The sequence below is a fragment of the Panthera uncia genome, assembly GCF_023721935.1.
Source record: "Panthera uncia isolate 11264 chromosome B2 unlocalized genomic scaffold, Puncia_PCG_1.0 HiC_scaffold_24, whole genome shotgun sequence".
NCBI classification, from domain to species: Eukaryota; Metazoa; Chordata; class Mammalia; order Carnivora; family Felidae; genus Panthera; species Panthera uncia.
Window position 1 is genome coordinate 82047173 of NW_026057580.1, and position 23140 is coordinate 82070312.

A 23140-nucleotide genomic window follows, 5' to 3' on the forward strand; every position below is an offset into this window, starting at 1 on the left:
CCAATCAAAGGAATATCTGAAAAATGAAACAAACAACCAGTTTGCTGATCAGAGCCAGGACCCAAGGATTATTGTGAAGAAATCATTGAAATCATCATTTGAATCTAGGGAGAGTAGAAATGACAACCTGGATAAAGGGATTGAGAGAGAAACTGCACAACAAAAGAGTCTGGAGGGAACTGGGAGAGCCCTGATGCCCTTTCTTCAGAACTACAAGCCTCCAGGGTCGTCTTGCTTCTCCCAGCAGATCCATGGCAAATGGAAGCAGCCAGGGTCCTTCTTCCCACATTCAGACTTCAGTGATCTGGAGCACTGTGATATCCACATGGGGAACTTACTGCTTTCTCTGTTCCTGTACATCTCCTCTTTTCCTGACATGTCATTCCCAAGGCCTTTTAGACTAAGATCACTTAAAATGTTACATACCAAGTTATGATGCATGATGTCAATGCTGCCAGAACTTCACTGGAATTAAAGCTTTCTGTTATCTGTGTATTTTACCTGAATATATGTCTGGGGGGAAAAGCAAGTTTTAGCACATGTGGTTTATTTTATGCAAGTTTTATTACTTTGTTCATTATTTTAAGAATTAATCATGTCCTCTAAAATATAAATATAGACCTAGAGCCTGTTTATAACAGGTTCTCTCTCCAACATGAAGTTTCCTACACTGAGAGCTAAAACTACTTTTTTTTTCCATACATCCTTCTTTAATTGGACTGAATTATTATTCAAGTTAGCTTCCTGTTGCAAATCATCTCTCAATATACAGAAAATGTAGTCAATATTTTATCTAAGATGGCTCTATGGCTATATGGCTAAAGTCCTTTTTGGAGCTTACTTCCCCACTGATTTCCACGTTAGAAACTTACATCTCTGTTTTGAACAGGGGATCCCTTAGCTAGGTAGGAGTACAGCAGAAGCGAGTGGCCTCCCAGGAGCTTATAATATGGAGCCTCATAGTCAGTCTCCTAAAAATGGTACTGAACACCCTGGGTTACCTACCCTCAACTCAGATGAAAAAAATCCCTTTTTTTCCCCAAGAAGCTGAAAGGCACTTTCCTCACTCTGACTGTAACATGGACATGCTAGATGCTTTATCCCACCCCTCTTCTTCCACTTCATGGAAAGAACTGGGAGGACTTAGAGATTCTTGGAGCACACAAGCCACCAGCACTGTCCTCTTCCCCCTATGAGGCTAAAAGGCATATAGGTGTTGTGTCTAACTTGCCTCCTTCTCAGACTGTAATCACAGGAGAGCAAGAATTTGTTCACTCACTTAATAATTTTTTAACAACTATGTACATGAGCACGTGTTATGTGCCAGAAACCATGTCAGGCAGATACAATGGTAAGCAAAGCAGGTGTGGTCCGTGCCATCAAGAAGTTTGCAGTCCAGTGGCTCAGTCAGTTAAGCATCCGACTTCGGCCCAGGTCATGATCTCATGATGTGTGAGTTCAAGCCCTGCATCAGGCTCCGTGCTGACGGGTCAGAACCTAGAGCCTGTTTTAGATTCTGTCTCCCTTTCTCTCCGTCTGCCCCTCCTCCACTCATGCTCTCTCTCTCTTGTTCTCTCTCTCTCTCTCTCTTTCTCTCTCAATAATAAATAAATAAACTTAAAAAAAAAAGAGGGGCACCTGGGTGGCTCAGTCGGTTGAGTGTCAGACCAGCTCAGGTCATGATCTCACAGTTTGTGGGTTTGAGCCCCATGTGGGGCTCTGTGCAGACAGCTTGGAGCCTGGAGCCTGCTTCAGATTCTGTGTCTCCTCTCTCTGCCCCTCCCCTGCTGGAATGTGTCTTTCTGTGTCTCATAAATAAATAAATAAATAAATAAATAAATAAATAAATAAAACATTTTCAAAAAACAGAAGTTTGCAGTCCAGAGAGAGAGCTCGTCATTCGTCAATTGATCATTGAAATAAATGGACAACTTTAAAACTGGCAAGTGCTGTGAAGAGATGTTATAGAATGTCATGAGGATATAAGGGTTTCCAAATACATATCTCAGAAGTGCTCTCATACAGTGCATAACACAGATTTGCAGGGGGGGTGGATAACTTGAATGCATAATACATATCAATTCATTGAGAAAAGCTTCCCCAGTACTATGTCCCTCTTGAATTTGATAAAGATTATATACTCGCCATTTATAAACTTCTGTTACAATCCAGTAATACAATATCAATTTCTTTCATTTCTATATGTAAGAGGAATTAATATATTTGTACGGTATTAATTTCTATCTGATGTGAACTTGCCACCTCCCACACACAATGATGTCCACATTATAATAGCATTGTCCATCCCAGCTTCTGAAATACACTTTACTGGAAGGTTACCTTCAGCCTTAGGAAGTTGCCTTCTGTATTTGTATCTGAATGGGATGACTGGAGGTAAATCTTCTAAATGGCCACTTTCCAATGCCTGTACATGAAATAATATACACTTATGAAATCTGTAAACTAGTAAAATTTCTATCGATCATTCTAAAAATTAATTAATAGCAAAAGTACCCATTCACTCCAGAAGATGAAAGATCAAAGTAACGAATTTTGGAAATTCATGTATGTAATAAACAAAACTTTTCTCTCTTTACCAATTGGAAAAAATGGATGATAGTAGATGTCAAAATACTTGATTCTTCAAGAGACTGTAGAAGTTCGGGTGACCTTACAGTTCTTAGTCTCCATTTCACATCTTTTAAAAGCTGTCAAAGAATTAAGTTACACCATATTCCCATGTGTATAACAGACTTTTTTCAAAATGTATTGATGATAATGATGGAAGTTCTTCCATTTACTTTTTCCAAATTCTAGCACAAAGCTTTAACAACTAAAGAAAAATTATTGCTGCTGCTGGTTAGAACGATAATAAACTCTGCCACTTACTTGTGGCTGTGTGATCTTGGGCAGACAACTTATTTTCTCACCTGTAAAATGAGTGAATTAAGACCTATATCACAAAATTATTATCAAAATTAAAGATAACATATGAAAAGTGTCTGGGACACTCTCTGAATTGCCATGGGACGATGGTGATTATTATAAGATTTTGGTGGTTTAATTTAACATTCAAATAACAGAAAAAAACATAGAATCCCATATGTAAATCATATCAGGAAAATAAGAAAGCCTCAACAAAATAATCCCCTCTCATGAAGTGTGTAGAGCCTGCAAACACGTAGTTAACAAAGTTAAAAAAAATTCCAAGATGAAGCTGTGCCGTTCAGGTAGAATGAAAGTACTGGGCTCTGGGAATGAGACAAAAGGAAATAGACTTAAAATATTAACCAGAAAGATCACTGGATGTGAGACATCAGAGTCAGGATAAAACAAAACTGAGCTAGTTCCTTGGGTGTTTCAGTGAGTGGAAGTTCTGGTTCTGGTTAGCTGACAGCCACCCAGAAGAGGGAAGAAGAACTAGGGGATCCGTCAAGGTGCCACTGACCTGCTGGAGATTGTCCATTAAGTCTAAAAATGAAATTAAGCTCAAATTACAAGGACTAGTATTGTATGCTCCAATGCTGCATGGGGTATCATTTGATCCAATAGAATAATCTTTTCTCACAGCTTAGGGAGTTGCTGCTACCAACTTGTACATAAGTCAACCCGAGAAGAAGGCAGAACTACTTTGAGAGGTTTAATGTTATTCGTATTCACTTTTCAAATGACATTTATCCCAAAGGACATTGTGCTTTGTAGATAATTCAGTTTAGGTTGCCAGTTGGTCTGAACTTATTAAAGTTATTTTCAGAAACCATGGCTCTGCCCCTTGGCAATGTAACTGACTAACACATTCTGCATTTGGTAAACAGACACTAGTTTCTTTAAAATTGTTTATTTATTATTTAAAATTACCTACAAAGACAGTCTGCTGGAAATATTAAACTGGTACTCCAAGCAGGTTGCTAATAATTTAGAAGGAAATGCTTCCTGATTTCACCACCTGGGTGAAACTACCAAATTTTCATTCTCTAACAAAACCTTAAAAGTACTTCTTCTGTTGCAAATTCTATAACATATGCTATGCATACAGAACTCTTTAAATAGGATTAGGTTAATCCAAAGGCTTAATGTTAAAAAGTATTGACTCTGGGTAGCATGGTCTCCAAATGTGTCACAGAGACATGTGGACTGGTCCTCACCACCATGAAATGCTTAAGAAGTATCGATCAAGTACTTGAATCTCAAATGGATGCCACATATTTACATATTATAATGTGTCTCTGTTCTCAAGGAACTCCTCTGTTCTAAGGAATTTACAAGTTGTCAAGGAGACATTATCAAAATTCAAAAGTATATATATTATGTATAAACATATGTAATGTGTGTGTCTCAAAAGTCAATACTGAGGGTGGGTGAGGGGTATTGAGGAAGCCACCTTTTGGGATGAGCACTGGGTGTTGTGTGGAAACCAATCTGACAATAAATTTCATATTTAAAAAAAAGTCAATACTGAGAAAACAACCTAATTTTTTAAATGCGCAAAAGATTGGAATAAACACTTTACCAAAGATTTATGAATAGCAAGCAAGCAGAAGAAAATGCTTAACATCACTGATCATTAGGGAAATACAAATTAAAATCATATGGGAGGGGCACCTGGGTGGCTCAGTTGGTTAAGCATCTGACTCACATCAAGATCTCCTGGTTTGTGAGTTCGAGCCCCACACTGGGCTCCACACTGACAGTGGGGAGCCTGCTTGAGATTTTTTTCTCTCTCCCTCTCTCTCTGCCTCTCCCATGTTCGCTCTCTCACTCTCTCTCTCAAAATAAATACATACATACATTCATAAACTTTTTTTTTAAGTTTAAAACCATATTGGGATACCACTATATACCTATTAGAAGAGCTAAAATTAGAAACCCCAATTATACAAGTATTAGTCAGAATGTGGAGAAACTGGAACTCTCATACACCTATATTGGTGAGAATGTAAAATGGTACGACCACTTTGGAAAACAAGGGCTCTTAATAAATCCATGAGTATAAGCCTGGAGGCATACTAAAGGCACACCATTATATGGTTATACAGCAGTCACAGCAAACTACTAGGGAGCACCATTCACATCCTGGTCTGTGTTCATGGTTGGCTCCCAGAAATGCAAAAAAACATAATCTGGGTAACCTCATGTGGCAAACCTTCCTAAGAAAGTTGGTTTTGAGACGAAGAAAAGGATGTAGCTGCGGTGCAGGCAGGAGCTGGTGAGAATAACATATCTGAAAACTGAACAAGATATGCCATTATGGAGACCAAGAAATCAGTGTTGCCAGCTGACTGCTGTATAAAAATCTAGAAATGAAAACGGGGACAAGTGTGATTCACACTTGCAGATCCCAGCGATATTGGCCAAACTGGTAAAGAATGGAAAAACCCAGTCAACAATACAAACAAACATTGGATTTTACATAGAGCAAAATGAGGGGTCAAGTAAGTAAAATTGCTATAATGGGCAGTTTTACTATTAAGCAACATTGACCTTCAGAAGAAACAGAGCCATATTAAATAATGGCAGAAATTTGTTAGGGTTGGAGAGACGGTTGGTGTACATGGAGAGATCCTGTTTGGGGTTTCTTAAAGAGAAGTCAGGTGGGGAAGAGGACTAGGAGAAACCAAGATGGTGGGGCATCAGGTGGGGATGATATATGTTTATTTACTGTAATGAGAAAGCTCACAATTCATAGGAGAGTAGTAATAGCTGTTCCTTATTGATACTTCATTAAATGCAAGTCTCCCTACTCAGGGTTATACAGTCTTCATACAAAATTTAATCTAACCTTCACAACAACCAAATGATATAAATATTGCCATCCCCATTTTATAGATGAGGACATTGGCAACTAGAGACGTAAAGAATTTGCCTGTTGACACACAGCATGGAAGAGGAACAGCTGGGACTTTAACTCAGGTCTTTCTTAATCGGTCACTTATCCAAAACTGGACCAAGAATATAAAGCTCCATTCTACAAAAATGGCAAATACTATGAGTCCCAAACTCCTACTTAGCATTTAAAGTCTCCAGTTGGGGCCCCTGGGTGGCTCAGTAATTAAGTGACCGACTTCGGCTCATGTCATGATCTCACATTCCTGGGTTCAAGCCCTGAGTCAGGCTCTGTGCTGACAGCTCAGAGCCTGGAGCCTGCTTCCGATTCTGTGTCTCCCTTTCTCTCTTCCCCTCCCCCACTCACGCTTAGTGTCTCTCTCTCTCTCTCTCTCTCTCTCTCAAAAATAAACATAAAAAAATAATAATAAAATAAATCCCCCAGTTAACAGAGAGAAACTGAGTATGAGAGGGGAACAGAGAGAGGGAAGAGTAAAATGTGCTCCAGGGGTGAGGGGGTTACCCCTTCTCAGTATTTTTTATTCCAGTGGGGCTCCTCCCAAAGCATTAAAAGTAGTGTTGCAAGTTTTTAAAAAGTGGGGAACAGCTGGTGAGCAGTCTCCACTTCACAATGCTTGTCCTGCCTCACAGTTCTCCAGGGTCATTTCAAGACAGCAGGGCCAATTATCTCCTGTGTCATCTGCCTTCCAAATGCATTTGCAGACGTAAATAAGAAAGCCATTTATCCTCTTTTTAAACTTCAAATTGCACTTCTAAGATGAAGTTTGAGTTTCCCAGAAAACCTGAAAATTGTATATGGATGAGAGGAATGACATGAACTTAAAATTTCACTTTACACTGCCTCTTAACTCAGGTCTCACATGAGGATCACCTGAGACACCAGTGCCAGGATCTCACCCTAGATCAGTGAAATCAGAATCTCTGTGTGATAGACCTTGGCATCCCCATATTTTAAAAAATACCTTCTACCGCAGGTGTTTCTCTTTTTTTTAATGTATATTTATTTTGAGAGAGAGAGAGACAGAGAGAAAGAGAGCGTGCATGAGGGGGAGGGGCAGAAAGAGGGGGGGATAGAGAATCCCAAGCAAGATCCTCACTGTCAGCACAGAGCCAGATGCGGGGCTCCATCTCATGGCAGTGAGATTATGACCTTAGCCAAAACCAAGAGTCAGGTGGACGCTTAACCAACTGAGCCACCCAGGCGCCTTTACCTCAGGTGTTTCTAATGTCCAGCCAGGCTTGGGCACAGTGTTTGGAACTGACTCATATTTATCAAAAACATAAATTATTTTTTTAAAGAAATGTTACCTCTCCTTTGCATTCTGCATTGTCCCACAAGCCATAGGGACATTAAAAAGCAGTGTGATGGCCTCATTTTTGTATTTGAAAACTTGGAAATATCTCATCCTTCTGTGCCAAAATGTCTCACTCAAGGGGAGGCTAACTTCTCTCAGTTCTTACACACAGCCTACCTAAAGAGAGGCAAGGGGACACTGGATCCCAATTCAAGTTCCCTGTCTCACATATAGGTAACAGAGGCCCAGGTAAGTAGGAGTGGGTAAGCTCTGCCAAAAGCAGGCCAAGTGACAATTTCTCAGCTGCTTGGTCTTCACATTAGGGGCTTTTGGGAAAGCTCAGAAAAGAACATATATGTGTATTATCAGCATCAATATAAGGTCCAGAATTTTTCAAGTTTCCAGAGGTTAAGTCAGAGTACTGGAAGGTCCTTCCACTTACAGTTTACCAGAAAAAGAAACTGTTTAAATGCTAGGAAATATCTGACATCATTCAATTGTAAAAATGACTTGAGGTCTTGCTTTCTCCGTCTCTCACAGCTCCAGGCACCCACATTACAAGTATTTCACAGGCAGTGTCTGGGTGCAATGGGACTAGGTGACAATCAGAGCATGGATTCAAATCCGGGCTCATGTACCAGTAACCATGCAACCAGGGGCAAATCATTGTCCACAGTGATCTGTAGAATGGGGGGCAAAGAATACAAATGCTACCTACCTCTAGACACCAAGTCAAAGGGAGAAATAACATATCAAGGCATTTTCTAGGAAGCCCTATACATATAAATTGTCTTTCATTATTTTTTTCATTTGCATTACATGAGTTTTAGCACCCTGCCAGTAGTCAGAAATGAGGCTAAACCTCTAGCTAACCTCAGACTAATTGGAACCAACCTTTGACAGCTTCCCATTGGCTTGCTTCCATGTGTGATGGAGTCCTCAGACTTGCCTTGTTACCCCCTCAGGCTGGTAGAATGGCTATAGTAAAGTAGGCGATCTTGTCTTCCCCTGGTACACTGGATTGACTCAAAATTTGCAATTATTGGGAAGCATTGTGTCCTTAATGACAAAGGGCTCCTGACTCATTTATCAAAATCATAAATTTATTTTGAAAAATGCCACTTCTCCCTTGCATTCTGTAGGTAAACACACTCAGAGACTCTTTGGTATCCTCAGCAGCCTTTGTGGACCTCTTATTATTACTGCACATTGTTAAGACCTTAAAGAGCAGATTTCTACCTACCAAATGAAAATTGGATAATTTAGACAACAAAAGAGAGAAATCACACTTTTTCTTGAATTAACCAGATCACAAGTTAAATAATTCTGGCAAAAGCAGACCATATTCTGCACTGTTCAGTATAGTAGCCACTACCTATGGGTGGATATTAAGCATTTGAAAAGTGGCTAGTAAAAAATTGTGATGCACAATACACCCGACTTCTAAGAGCTAGTTTCAAAAAGAAAGAATACAAAATAAATCACTAATTTTATACATGTTAAAATGGTAATATTTTGGTTTCTTGTATTAAATGAAATACATTTTTAAGTTAATTTCACCATTTTCTTTTTTCTTTCTTTCTCTCTTTAAAATGCTTATTTGTTTTGAGAGAGAGAGAAAAAGAGAGTGCACGTGAACAGGGGAAGGGCAGAGAGAGAGAGGGAGAAAGAGAATCCCAAGCAGGATCCATATTCAGTGCAGAGCCCAATATGGGGCTCAATCCCATAACTCTGGGATCAAGGCCTGAGCCAAAATCAAGAGACGGATGCTCAACCAACTGAGCCACCCAGGTGCCCTTTTTAAAAATTTTTTTTTAATGTGCCTACTGGAAATGTTTAAATTACATATGTGGCTTGCATCATATTTCATTCTATGGTGCTGATCTAAATCTTTATGTTACCCTCAGGAAAACTATTCAGTTTTCTAATTGTCTCTGCAATGTCCACCTGGATAGAGCTTGTAAACTTAAGCACACAACAATAAACAAGTACAACTAAGTAAACTGTCACTGTGTGTGTGTGTGTGTGTGTGTGTGTGTGTGAGTGTGTGTGAGTGTCTACAAGTAGAACTAAGAAGAGACTGTCTCAAATGTCTTTGATAGCTTGAAATAAGAGCTATGTCATTGCTGGAGCGCTAATATAGAGAGACAATCAGGAGCAGCAGCATCTAGGAACATATTAGCAACTCAAAGTCTCCAGCCCCATCCCAGACCCTACTGAACCAGAAACCAGGGTGGTGGGGGGGGGGAGACTGAAACCCAGGTTTTGAAAAGCCCTCTAGGTGATTTTGATGCATGCTAAAATTTACAAACCATTGTCCTCGATAAATTGAAGCCTAAGGCAGGGATTTCTCAGATAGAATATGCACGATTTTACCAAAGCACACCAGCCCCTTTTAATACTTATCGCTTTTGTCAGCACAGCACACAGCCCAGAGAGACCAAAAGATGACTTAAAATGAGATCGTTAACTTTCAACAGTTTAACAAATGATAGTCATACTTCTACTAAGAGGTCATTTTTATTAAATTTAAAATATCTTGCACATAATAGACTCTCAATATGTATTTGATCATTTATTGACTTTCAAAATTTTCAGAGACATATTATAGTTAAACACAGAAAGAATTAAATGTTGTTAGCGGGTGCTGTTGGTGACTCTCCCAAATTGCCGTTACCGGCCAGGGTGCCCATTCCCTCAGCTGCTGCCAGTGGTGAGGTAAAGACTGACCTCTGTTATAGTCTCCAGACACTTGCCTTGGGCTCTCTGGTGCCACTTCACTAGGAAGCGTAGGGAGGTCACATCACCCCCATCACCATGTCACTGCCTACATCGCCTTCACCACAGCCACCATCATTGCCATCACCGCCTTCACCACAGCCACAATTCTTACCGCCATCACCTCCTTCACAATGGCCACCATTGTCACTGCCATCACAGCCATCACCACCTTCCCCACTGTTATTACACCCACAACCTTCCTCCTCATTCCCAGCAGATGACCAATACTGATACGAAGATGAGAAAGGCTGGTCCCTTTGTGTCAAGGTGGGGCAACCCTGCATTGAGATTTAAACTTCCCACAGTCAGATCAAGGATCACCTCCTTGCCTGGCTTCTTTCTCCTTCCCCTTCCTTAACTTGCTCCACACTCTCCCTCACAAGAGTTTCCCTAAGACTGGATTCACATAGGAATGAAACCCTGTCTGAGGAGCTCCCTTTGGGCAACTTCACTGAGACAACTGAATTAGAGTTTCTTCCTTTATGTTTTATCTACTGAAAATTTTAAATAGAGTCTTATCATTACCCAATCAAGTGCAGAATGCTTCTCTCCATCATCAAGCCACTGATTAGGAAGTAATGCAAAATAACTTAATAATATCCCAAATGAAACATATATAACAGGGTAAATCTGTACATATTCAGCTATTCTAAAACAATGTTAACCAAGTAGCCAGAGAAATGGAACTAACATCAAATCTTCCAGAGAACCAAGGGAGAGGCGTGTTCATCTGTTGAGGTTAGAACAATGGTTTTTAATCATTTGGAATTCTGGAAGTTTCTAAGAATTTGGTGAAAGTTAAGGATCCTCTCCCATAAATAGGTACAAAAACACATGTACACAAAATTTTGCATGAATTTTCAAAAATTTTGTTAGTTTTCTGAAGTAAATTCTAAATTCTAGGTAAAGAATTGTTAGATCATAGTAATAAAACCCCATAATATGAAGGATTGAAAATTGCTTCTATTTAGTGCCAATAAGCTAGTTCTAATGATATTTTTAATTTTTATTTAATCTTCTATATTTAAAATATGGGGCAAAATCTAGTAACATTCAATCCAAAGACAGGCTTCTCAGTCTTTCCTCCCAGGCACCGTGGGCCCACCTGTCCTCAGAGTCTGCCTGCACAGACCCTGCCTCAAGCTGTGACTCAGACACCAGGAGGCCAAGACTGCTGGCTCACAGCCATCTCAGCCCACCCCAGCCCCAAACGAGGCTGACTCTATTGCTTATAGGCCCAGAAAAAAAGCCATTTGGAATTAATACCACCTTTTCCCTGTCATGCCTTGTTACTACTCCAAACATAACACCCCCTCGAAATCTCTTCTCTTCAAAGTCCCATCTCCATACTGTCCTCTGCTTCCCCTCCTGTCTTCTATTTTCTCTCTAATCTTCCAGACCTTCCCATTCTTCCTGCTGGATCCTCCATGCCAAGATGAACAAACCTCTTTATACTCTTTACCTCTTTACTGAATGCTCATTTCCTTTACTCCCTTGCCTTAACTAAACTGGGCTTTTCTTCCAGACACAGCTAGGGCAGATGCTTCTATGCAGTCTCCCATGCTCCATGGATCAGATGAAGGGGGTCAGTAGAAGACTTGGATTTTTTTTTTTTTTTTTGCACAGATCAGCACCACCCTTGTCTTCTGGCATATTCCTATCCCAACCTTATCATTCGAAAAAAGGCTTCATCTTCATCATTTATTTTAGGAAATTTCATTATGTACCTACTTATTGAGTAGAAGGCCTTACTTTAAAATTTTTGAGTTGAGGGGCGCCTGAGTGGCTCAATCAGTTGAGCATCTGACTCTTGATTTTGGTTCAGGCCATGATTCCAGAGTCCTGGCATTGAGCCCTGCATGGGAGTCTGCACTGAGCATGGAGCCTGCTTGGGATTCTCTCTCTCTCTCTCTCTCTCTCTCTCTGTCTCTCCCGCCCCACCTCTCTCCCTTGTTTGCATTCTCTCTCTCTAAAATAAAACAAAATTTAAAAAAATGTAGTTGATTATATATATAACAGGTAACTTTAATATAGATGTATTAAGTAAAGTTTCCTATAAGTAGGACCTGAGCCAGAGACTCCATTATACCTGATTTTATTGTGGGGACATTCTCAGGAAACTCTTATAAGGGAAGGAATGAAACAGGCCAGAGAAGGGGGTTTGCTGAACAAGGGTGTGGTACTTGCCTGACTGTGGGCAGATAAGCTCTGCTGTTTAAATCTTGCTAGAGAGTTCTCCCACTTTGAGGCAGAGGGGATCAGGCAGCATTCAAGGTGCTGAATATACAGTAATAAACCAAACAGACAAAAATCTTTACTCCTATGGGCTGCTGTTCTCTCTGGGGAGGCAAAATGAACAAACACTTAAGATGTCAGGAGGTAACAAATGTTAGGAGAAGCTAGAGAGTAGATGGACAGGGAGCACTGTTTTGGATAGAGTGGTCAAGGAAGGCCTCTCTGGGAGGTGATATGCAAATTGAGACCTGAATGTAGTGGGGAATTTAATCACACAGGCATCTGGAAAGAAAGCATTTCTGTGGAACATCAGAGGCAGAGATGTTGATCCAGAAGCACATTCGATGTCATCAAAGAAGGGCAAGAGATTTGTGTGGCACAAATGGGGACACAGTTGAAGGTCTCAGCAGAACATCTGATGAGTAAGGCCTACAGGTCATAGTAAGAACCTGTTTTATTCTGAAAACAGTACTTCAGGTCCCACCTCCGTAGGCACAGTGATTGGTCTGGAGCTGGACTCTTGATCCCAAATGGACCAATCACAGCCTCCCACATTACTGGCCATAGTATTAGAGCCAACAATGCATACCTAACTGGGCTGTGCCAGAGTTCTCTGAAAATTTTCATATTAGAGCTGAGGGATAAGGGAGTGTTCTTACATGGCAAAGCTGAACAATATGAGCTGTCACATTTTTCAGAATGGAAGTCTAAAGGTTAAGAGATGCAAAATAAGTGGCAAAATGAGTGGCAGAGTGGCAAAAAGGACAGTGCCATTGGTGGGGACATCCTTAACTCTAGTCACCCATTTATTTATTTACCAATAAATTTTTCTTAGTCTGAAATAATTGGCTTTGGATTTCCATCACGTGAAAGTGAGTAGGGCTTCTCCTAAGTCCTAGTGCCTCCCCAATTATAGTCCTTGTCTTCACTGGGAGGAAAATAACTATCTGCTTTAAACCATCTATTTATAGTATTTACCTTTTTTTTTCTCTTGTTACTGTCATCTAGAAACTTCCCAGTCACTCCCTTTCATTCATGGAAAAGTGGCATGTAGTTCAAAGTGGTCCTTCTTACCCAACTCCAACATCATCTTGAATGTGTCTTTGTGAGGATTCCCTAGCCCTGGCCACATTCTTCCCTGGTTTCCTCCATACGCAATACATCGATCTCTACCTTACTGGAATAGTTTGCATGGCCACACTGTGTAATATGGTATCCTTCAGAAGTGTCCCATATCAGAAGTTTTAAATAAATTCCAGCATCTCAAGCTCAATCTCATCTTTCCAAAAAGAATAAAAGTGTGGATCTGCTGATACCACACCGAACCACCTTCTTTAGGGTAAAGCAACTGAGAAGGGGAAAGAGCCTGAAAATTTCTGAGGACACTGTTTGATGTCTAACCATGTAGACTAATAAATATGCTTTGTTTTTTTTCTCAAGCCTTGGTTGGCTTTTTTGCCACTTGCAAATGAAATCACTGCAAATGTCTAATTCAAGACATTTTACCCGTGCTGGGACAGTAAACCCTTTCTTCCCTGAGCAAATATACAATGTATGTTTTATCCCATATCAATATATATTTACTACTGACTATTCTCCTCAAGATTTCTCATATTTCAAGTGTGCTCATATTTCTAATTATTGGCCAACCACATTGTCTACAACTTGAGAAAATGAAAGCATATAACTTCATACATACATAAGCATCCATCTTAAAAACTGTAAACTTGGTCTACTAATCTTCACAAGTGAGCTTACCCACCTCTCACCTATGATTGCCTAGCTATAATAACCTGGTAACTCACAAATTTTTACCCATCCCAGATCTCTCCCCACATCTTCGGAATCATAAGTCCAATACCTCCTTATAGTTCAATATCTCAACTTACATGTCAGAATCAACACATCTATAGTGAAGTTCACCATCTCTCTCTTCTTCCCATATTCCTTTTCTCACTCACTATCATTACCAACCCCCAAGTGATCCAAGCTAGCCAATCATTCTCCAGTCCTGCCAATTGACTTTTGAAATATTTCTTGAATCTATGCCTGCCTTTCCACCTCATCACCTAGACCACTGCAGTAACTATCTAAAGCAGGCTTCCTTCAGTTCTGTCTTCCACTACTGTAGCAACCTCCTAACCAAAAAGCAAGCACAAGCACACCACTCTCTGACAAAAATGTGTCAAAGTTTTATAGCTCTGAAACTAAATAAATGTTTCTGGCCATGTTGAGTTTTATGGACTACTAGAGACACTAGTTGTTCTCAAACCAAATTGAATTCTTTTTTTCCTTTTGGCCAGTTTGAATTGCTCACTTTTATTCTCCATTACAATGCCATCAAAGACTGACTATGTCTAGCTTTTGTCCATCAAAGGTTGATGATATTTTTTCTTCTTTTCGAGTTTCAGTTATTTGTCCCTCTCTCTATGAAGAAATGGGTTGGCATTACAACGGAACTCATGAATATAGGCTATGAGATTTAGGTCAATATGAAATATTCTGGAATGAGAGGGTGCATTACATCTAGTATGCTTGATCTTAGCAAAACACAGATTTTCATGAAAACCCCAGAAACACTTGAAATGTTTCCATAAAATGGATTGAAAAGGCTCTGAAATCTTCAAAGGGCTGCTTAAAATGTTTTGATGAGTTACGTGTAAATGAACATGCAGATTAAATTTCCATCCTAAATCCACATGCTTTTAAATCATTGAGAAGAAAGTACTTTGCCAAACATGGTCTCGGTTTTTCTGAACTCAAAGCAATTTGCAATATTCAATAAACCTAAATGTGACAGGGTTCACCATTCCTTCATCAATCTCCTTACTAATTCAAAGCATCATCATTAACCAGCAAGTTTAAGTAAGAAAAGGAAACTGATGCAGAGTATGAGAATAAATGGAGACTGAATCTCCGCTCATCTAAAGGAAATGATGACTGTCTGAGATCTACGAGAGTTAGTTTCTTTCTCTGTATTTCATTTAATCAAATATTGATTTAATCAGCAGGTATATTTTTGAGCACCTACTACATGCCAGGCACCATTAGGGAATCAAAGAGTTGTATGGATCTCCCCTTTCCTGGGAGGTAGAAAAATATATTTATTTTGGAAGCCTAAGTACAGCATCACTACCTGGAGGACAGTAATCAAGTGGACACAAGCCATGGAAAAGTGAAGTAGGAGGTAGAGAAAACATTTACATTCATATGTTCTCTGGCCTACAGAGCAGGAAACTGATGTACTGTGGTTTATGTACTACTGAGGTAGCTGAAGGGCTAAGAACCACATCCTCAACCTAGTGTCCTCCTCAGCACCTGCTAGTCCTGAATGTCCTGGATCTTAGTATCCCAGCTTCCTGGCTGACGCATCCCAGCGTATCACTGGAGTTATGGAAAGTTCAGGTTGCTAAACACTGTTGACTGTCCACTGTGGAGAACCACCTGGCTCAGAAATCCACTTTCTCAGCATACAGTCTAGTGACAAAACTAAGAGAAGCTTAATTTGGGGTTTTCTAGCTTAAAATAAGTTACCAGCTCTCCCTTATTGACCATGCTGGTCAAAATTCCCTACTATCCAAACTCTTAGTCCCAAGAGCACTTGAGATTCTGCCTAATTCATGCATGGCTGCTGCTAATTAATATTTTAAATGCTTCTGAGTTCTTCCACATTTTCCTGAAATGAAATAATGTGATCATCTCACTGTCCCCCAATGCAGACCCACAAAAGAGAGGAGGAAAGTTGAGAGACTATCCTTAAAATCTTCAAAAGAGAAAGATTAAAGGATATGGAACACTTTTGTTTATGGGCATTCTAAGAGCAAGGACCTCACATTCTGTATCTTTTCATACTTCCTTATAATGCATAATGCACACACACACACACACACACACACACACACACACACAAAACCACCATCTCTTAACTAACAAAACCCTGCAATACTAAAATCAAGGCTAACCAAGTAAGGAGTTGGGTAATGGAGGAGATTAGAGTGGGGGGGGGGGGTCCCAGAGAGAAGACTCCCTGGTGACAAAATACAACTTTTTCATCTTCTATTGGTTTGTCCTTTGTTAGTCATTTTGGCAAGGTAAGAAATGAGAATATTCCCTACTTGTGTGATAATACGCATGTAACTCCAAATCTCTAACATTTCCTGGACAAATTGAAAACAAACGTGACAAGAGAATAAATGTAGGGAAAGAGACATGCTGTAGAAGTAAAAGAGGTTTTTGGCGTGGGTCATTTTTATCAGTCCTTTCTTCAGCAACTGTCACACGGCGATTGAGTTACATTAGATATTGTGGGAATGAATTGTTACACTGGCAGCAGCCTCGTGTTAGAGAAGCTCTTCCCTAGATCAAGGGTTGCAAAATTGAACAAGAAGAAATATGCACCAAAAAATCTCTTCCAGAATGTGGAGGCTTTATTATTTCCATTGTGAGTGGTATTGCATCTTTACCACAAATTCCAAGGTCATATGCTGAATTCTCAATTTTTGACCTGCTTTTGAGCTTCACAGAACAAAGACTCACCAAATTAGATTTTCCTGGTACATAAACTACATCTTGGGAGCAAATCAGGCACCTCTGGAATCAGCATTGACTTTTTTAGGCCACCAGGACAACTACAACTGAATTACTGCCTCTGAGGAATAAGTAGACTCTTGTCTTGATCTGAAAGAGCTATTTCAGTTTCTGAAAGAACCAGATCTAGTATTTTTTTTTAATATGCTGGAAGACTGTATTCAACAGCATGTGTCAGAGAGTGATACCTGGGATTACATTCATGTCAGATCACAGCTGGACAGTTTGGTGGCCAAAGAATGTGAGAAAAAAAAGACCTGTAGTAGAGTCAATGACTTCATTGATGGATATATCCTTGAAAGATTAGTCCTATCTCTCTTCTCATACCCATTTACTTATCTGTTAAAAGTAGTGGTTTTGAGTGGGACATGAGGGACATTAGCAGGTGCACAAAAGCTCCAATCCTCATGCAGTAAGGCTACTATCAGTGGTAAAAACAACATGAGACTCTTGACCTATAGATCAAGGGATAAGAGTTGTTTCTTTTCCCCCATCTTTATCACAGAAATGTGTGGTTAGTTTGCTGGTGGAAACATTGTTAAATACCATGTATATGCTCAGCTAGATACTAAACAAATCAAGAAAAAATGATTTATTTAAACATACATTTAATTATTTGTTAAGGAATTAAACTTTCTAGAGAAAAAAATTAATTTAACTAATACTTTTAAATCAGTAAACATCTTCAAACATCATAACAATAAAAAAGAATATGGGGTGCCTGGGTGGCTCAGTTGGTTAAGCATTTGACTTCAGCTCAGGTCATGATCTCATGGTTCATGGGTTCGAGCCCCATGTTGTGCCCGTGTGCTGAGAGCTCAGAGCCTGGATCCTGCTTCAGATTCTGCGTCTCCCTCTCTCTCTGCCCCTCCCAATCTCACACTCTGTCTCTCTCTCTGTCTCTCTCTCTCTCAAAAATAAACATTAAAACATTTTTTTACAAAGAATATAAAAAAATAATAGGATACTCTAAATGTTACAATTACATTTTTGGATAAGAGTTGCATGTTATAAGTGCTTAATATAGTCCAGAAATTATTTTAAGCACTTTATGGTTTTAAAATATTATTTGTTCCTCACATTGAGATACATATTTTCAGAATAATAAAACTTGAAAATATTCATAAAATATCTAACCTGCTTCCTTCATTTTATCAGTTTTCTCCATATTATACTATATTTAAAAATGTTTTTACTTAAAAAAAGACATTCATAATTCCACAACTTAATCATTGCACAAAAAAATTATATAAAGTAAGATATTAAGTCACACTTCTCCCACTCCTCCACCTAGAAGCAGTTTGAGGCCTTCCTTTTCTGATTTTTTCCTGTTTATCAAGATACCTCTATATTCTGAGAGAGAGAAAAGGAGACACTTTTTTTTTTTATCATATTCTACTTTTTTATTCAGAAAGTGTTTTTTCAGTTTACAATAAATCATTGACATTATTTGAGATAAGCAGAGAGGATCTTCATTGTTTTTAGTGGTTGCATATTACAGACCATAATCTAGTCAGTCATCCCTGTATTGACAGACAGTTAAATTCTCTTCCACTTTTTTCTACCACAAACTGAACTAAAATGAACAATCTTCCAAATATATATTTTTTATTTTATTTTATTTTATTTTTCTAGGCTCTGGGTTAGATGTTGAAAGAAGAGATTCTAGATCAAAGACCTGCCTTTTTGCTCACAGAGGAACTGATGTCCCTAGCACAGAGCCATAGAGATTAGCTTGATGTAAGCTGGAGGTCCCAGAAATGGAGAAAGAAAAGTGAACAGAGGAAATGTCAAGTGAGGAATTAGAAATCAAGGACTCACGTTTCACTCTGAGAGTAAGGAACCTGCTTATGGGTGGCTTACATGTTTCTACCAAAACCTAACCAGGGAAGAGGGGCTTTGGGACTCATCAGAGTCCCAGATCCAATGAAAGACAGGCCATGGTGAAAGCAGGGAGCCTAAGCCTAATGTTGGATTGCAGCGCTTGAGGATAGAGGAGTCGAGAGGAACTGCAATTCAGACCAGGAACAAGAAGAAGAAGAGGGCATTACAAGAATTCACGGCAGAAAAGGTCCAGCCCTACAGCAGTGGGCAAAGGTCCCAGACAAGAGCATGCTCTGAGGTGTTTCAAGATATTGCCTATTTTGTGCCCTCTCTCCTTTTCCCCCAGACTTGCCACGAAAGCTGCTACACACAAGGCCTTGTAGCAGCAACACCATGGGGAACAAAGCAAGAGAGGGATTGTCCCAAGTTTCAGGAGTGGCAAAGGCAGCAAAAGTCAGGGGTTCATTGACAAGATGGAGGCAGAGTGGAGGCAGAAGTGACCGGACCATCTTATCCACATGTACCAGAGGAAGATGAGCTGGAAAAGGGAGGTGGGCTCCAGACCCTTCTGCTTTACTGAAAACAGAGCTGTCCATGCAGCAGACACATGACATGGACCACAAATGTATGGCCCTATAATATGAAATCTTTTTTCATTTTAGCAAAGGTACCAAAACACATTCATCTCAAAATCCAATAGCAGTTTCAAGAGGATTTTCAGTAACTCATTCTTTACCGTACAGATATTAAACTTTGATTGCCAAGTCTCTGTGCTAGCTCCAACAATCTGCCTCCAGTACTTTCCACCTCTGCCAGCTCCTCACCCATGCTCAGACCCCCGTCTGCCACACAGCCAGCCTCCCGCTGGCCTGGAGCCACAGCTCTCTTGCTGTTGTTGCTGACTGTGCCAGTCTGCCAAATGCTCCTAGCAGCCGCACATACCCATTTGGCATGGGAGAGAGAAGGAGAGGACTTCATTTTCCCTCTACTGGATCTCTTTTTCTCTCCCTCCCCTTCCCTCAGTTGCCTTCCCCTCCCTGCACTCTCTCTCTGTCATCTCTGTCTCTCTCTCTTTCTGCAGTTCCTTGACTGCTGTAAGTCACAAAACAAAACACACTTATATCTTCCAGTGGCTCTCTAGACTCCTATTACTGAGGGAAATATTGCCCATCCGACTTTGATGTAGTGAAAAGACAGGAAGAAACTGGTAAATTCTCTAGGGAAGACCATGTTGAAACAAACTAAGATTCTTGCAGTTAACCCTTCCATATGTCCTTGCTAACAACTGTTGCTATAAGTAATTACACCATTCCTTTAGGTTCAGCCAAAAAAACTTAGAAAATATTAATTCCAAACCCTCACTCCATCCCCTACCAAAAAATGTTTGATTATCTGATATCATGGTTGTCTTTATTAAAGTTAGATATTAAGAAGAACAGCTCACTCTCTTGCTTTTCTGTTCTATGTTAGGAGTTTGGATTCAGGGTGCAGTACTGTGTACCTCCTCTTTGAAGATCACTAAACATTATGGAGCAGGATATCTGGACTGTTCACTGTAGGTGGTGGGTTACTGGGCAATGACTTGCTGCCAGGAAAATAGCATTATTGTGAAATGAGAGGACTTTGAGGAGGAAAAATGGCATACTGGAAAGTGGACAGATTCTCTCTTCTTGAGCATCAGTTTCTTTATCACAAGGGAAGAATCATACCCACATTAGAGGATCAAATAGGCAATGTATGCAATGTGAATAGTAAAATACCTGCCCCATGAAGGGTGCTCAGGACTATGGTTCTTCACTGCTGTGGCCTGTGAGACTCTGGAATTTGTGATAGCTTACCACATTCCTATCCTTCCCTCATACCAGGATCCATTACACTATGACTATTTGATAAATGTTTATGAGATTACCAACAATGGGCTGTGGTTTCAAGTAAAAAATAAATCATGGAATAAAATGTGGACACACGCTTATTGTGTGTCCTCTATGCACCAACAGAGTGCTGAGAGCTTTCTGTATTGTCTTCATTTGGGTTCCTTGGAAACAGATTTTGAGATGGAGAATTGCACGCAAAAGGTTTACTGGGGAGTGTTTTCAGAAGATACACCTATAAGGAAGAAAGGAGACTGGGATCATACAGAGAGAGAAGCTGATCCACAATGAAGTAACAGTTGAGACTTTAGTTTCTCATCTGAGAAACTTTGGAGCAAAAATTCCTTCACAGTTATCCTAAACTGAGGCAAGGGGCTGGATTTTCAATGTCCACTTAAGCCAGACCACCCTCTAAGAGGGAACATAACCTTGACTGGGCAGTTCCATGCTACCAAGGGCAGCTCCTATAGGAGTAGGAGATCTCAAAGTTCACAGTTGCATTTACCAAGATATCCTCAGCCCAAGTTTCAGGAACCCATTCCTTTCCTAGGCCCTGACATTGGCTTAGGAGGACTGCCAGGATGGGAGTTCCACCTTCTCTGAAGCTCCACAACTCTTACAATTAAGTTCTGAACCTGGTCCTCCTCTCTGTCTTCCCTTCAACTGCAAGAGATTAATTTCCTTAAATGGTGCCAAAGGGGCCCTCTAATTTTCACATTCTGCCTTGAATTGGTAATTAATCACTCTAAGCCTATCATTATCCCTCTTTGATGAATCAGTGGTGCTCAGCAACACTCATCCAATTCCAAAGTCCCTAGACTTTCAGCATATTTCCCATTTCCAGGAATATATCTCCTCCCAACACATCTCAATTCAGTTTACCTCTAGTGAAAGTTTTAACAGTTACACCAGTATATCATTGTAGGGAATATATATTATATTATATTATATTATATTATATTATATTATATTATATTCCTGCAAAAGTAATGGAGGCCTCTTGCCATTCAACCTAAAAATGATTCTTTTCTTCTCTTAGAGTCTATTTCTTATGATCATTCCTGGTAACAACTATCTTCAACTGATTTCCCTTAGAAACAGACTTTGGAAATGAAATGTTGCATGCAGAAGACTTTTTGAGAAATGTTCTTAGAAAAGACACCTGTCAGGAAGTGAAAAAGGTAGGATTGAACACAAGGAGAAGCCTATCAAGGTAAAGTTGCAACTGAGTTTCAGCAGATTCTACTGAGAGCTCTAAAGATGGGATGGCCTTTCAGAGTTGTTCCAAAATGAGGCATGGGGGACAGGCTTACAGACACCTTCAGAAGCCAAGCACTGGTTTTAGGTCACACATTGAAAGGAGATATCACCTTAGACGAGATAGTTCTCTACTGCTGAGGGCCATTCCTGGTGAGGAGAGCAGCTTCAAGCCATCAGCTTATTCCCATGAGCTTGGGTTCAGTACATCAGCCCTGAAAAGGGGATCTTGGCAGACTACTCAGTATGCATATTATTTTATCTATGCTACAACCATGTACAACTAAAAGTTTCAATCCTGATTGCTTTCCCTGCCACCTGAAGGACAGTCTTTTTTTCCCATGAGTTACAGAGAAATTAAGTCTTTGCCTGTGGTCAAATGAGCTAGTGATGATAGACATAGCAGGATCAGGCAAGTGAGTTGGGTGGGTCACTATGAATATCAAGGAAATAGTGGAGTCACAGTCTTCAGGTGAAGAATCTGAGCCAAATACAGGAAGTCTCTAGAAGAGCTTCAGCATTTAGAGTCCAAAAGTCTTATGAAACTCATTGTCAGAGCCACAATGGAAGGGTTATGATACAATTTCTCAGACACCTGCAAGAGGGCATCTGCTTGCTTTTAAGAGGAAGCAACTCAGGACAAGCTACCTAACCCATCTTTCCAGAGCAGAATTATCATCATTAAAGGGACCCTGCTGGTCTCTGTCTAAAACCATCCATTGCCCATATTCTGACAATATTATGTTGCCTCATGGCTTGCAGTGTAGCAAGGGAGAGTGCCAAATATCTAGGAATCTCCAGTGTCAGACCCCATCTTGTTTTCTCCTCATTTTCTCAGCATTGGGCAGACATCATGTTCACTCTCAAAGTCAGTGAAATCAGTCACAGTTCTTACTCTAGGAAAACGTGTTTGTGACATTACTTTCTCCTTCACTATCATCTAGTGAGATATCCTTGAGAAAAGATCCACATATATTGTCACAACGACTACCAGATACTCCTTCAAAGCATATTAAAATGTAAATTAGCCCCAGAGTTTGCCAGAGACCAAGTTTGGTGGCCAAGCTCCACTTCCAAATCATTGTGGTCAGTTCACTTAGTTGGTGCTAAAGAAGCTCAGAACCACTGATTTTGTTGTGATATGGACCAGTTAGCTTTCTTCTCTTCTCTAACTATTGGCCATATTCCCAAATCCAGGTAGCTTGGTCCCAGATGCAGATTGGGTCATGGGGGAACAGACCAGGCATGCGAATGGACCACAAGAGAAGATCACAGCTCAAACGTCACTCCCCTGATAGCAAGTCAACAATTTTAACCTCCATAGGGAAATAAAATCACTGTGAGTAACTAAGAGTACTTAATAATTATTTGTGAAACTAATGGGCAAAATTAAATGGAGTAATTGTTCTGTGCATTTCACATGTCTGCCTACGGCTTGTCTGTTTC

At 40.0% G+C, this 23140-nt stretch overlaps 1 long non-coding RNA gene across 1 annotated transcript in view; it reads right to left on the reverse strand.

The window, feature by feature from the left end:
• Window positions 1-377: 377 nt before the first annotated feature.
• LOC125938891 (uncharacterized) overlaps window positions 378-23140 on the reverse strand; it is a 132600-nt gene continuing 109837 nt past the window's right edge. The window contains exons 3-4 of the long non-coding RNA XR_007462853.1: window positions 2341-2425; window positions 378-513 (exon numbers count right to left, since the gene is read on the reverse strand). This is a non-coding gene — a long non-coding RNA (uncharacterized LOC125938891). The remainder of the gene's footprint in view (window positions 514-2340; window positions 2426-23140) is intronic.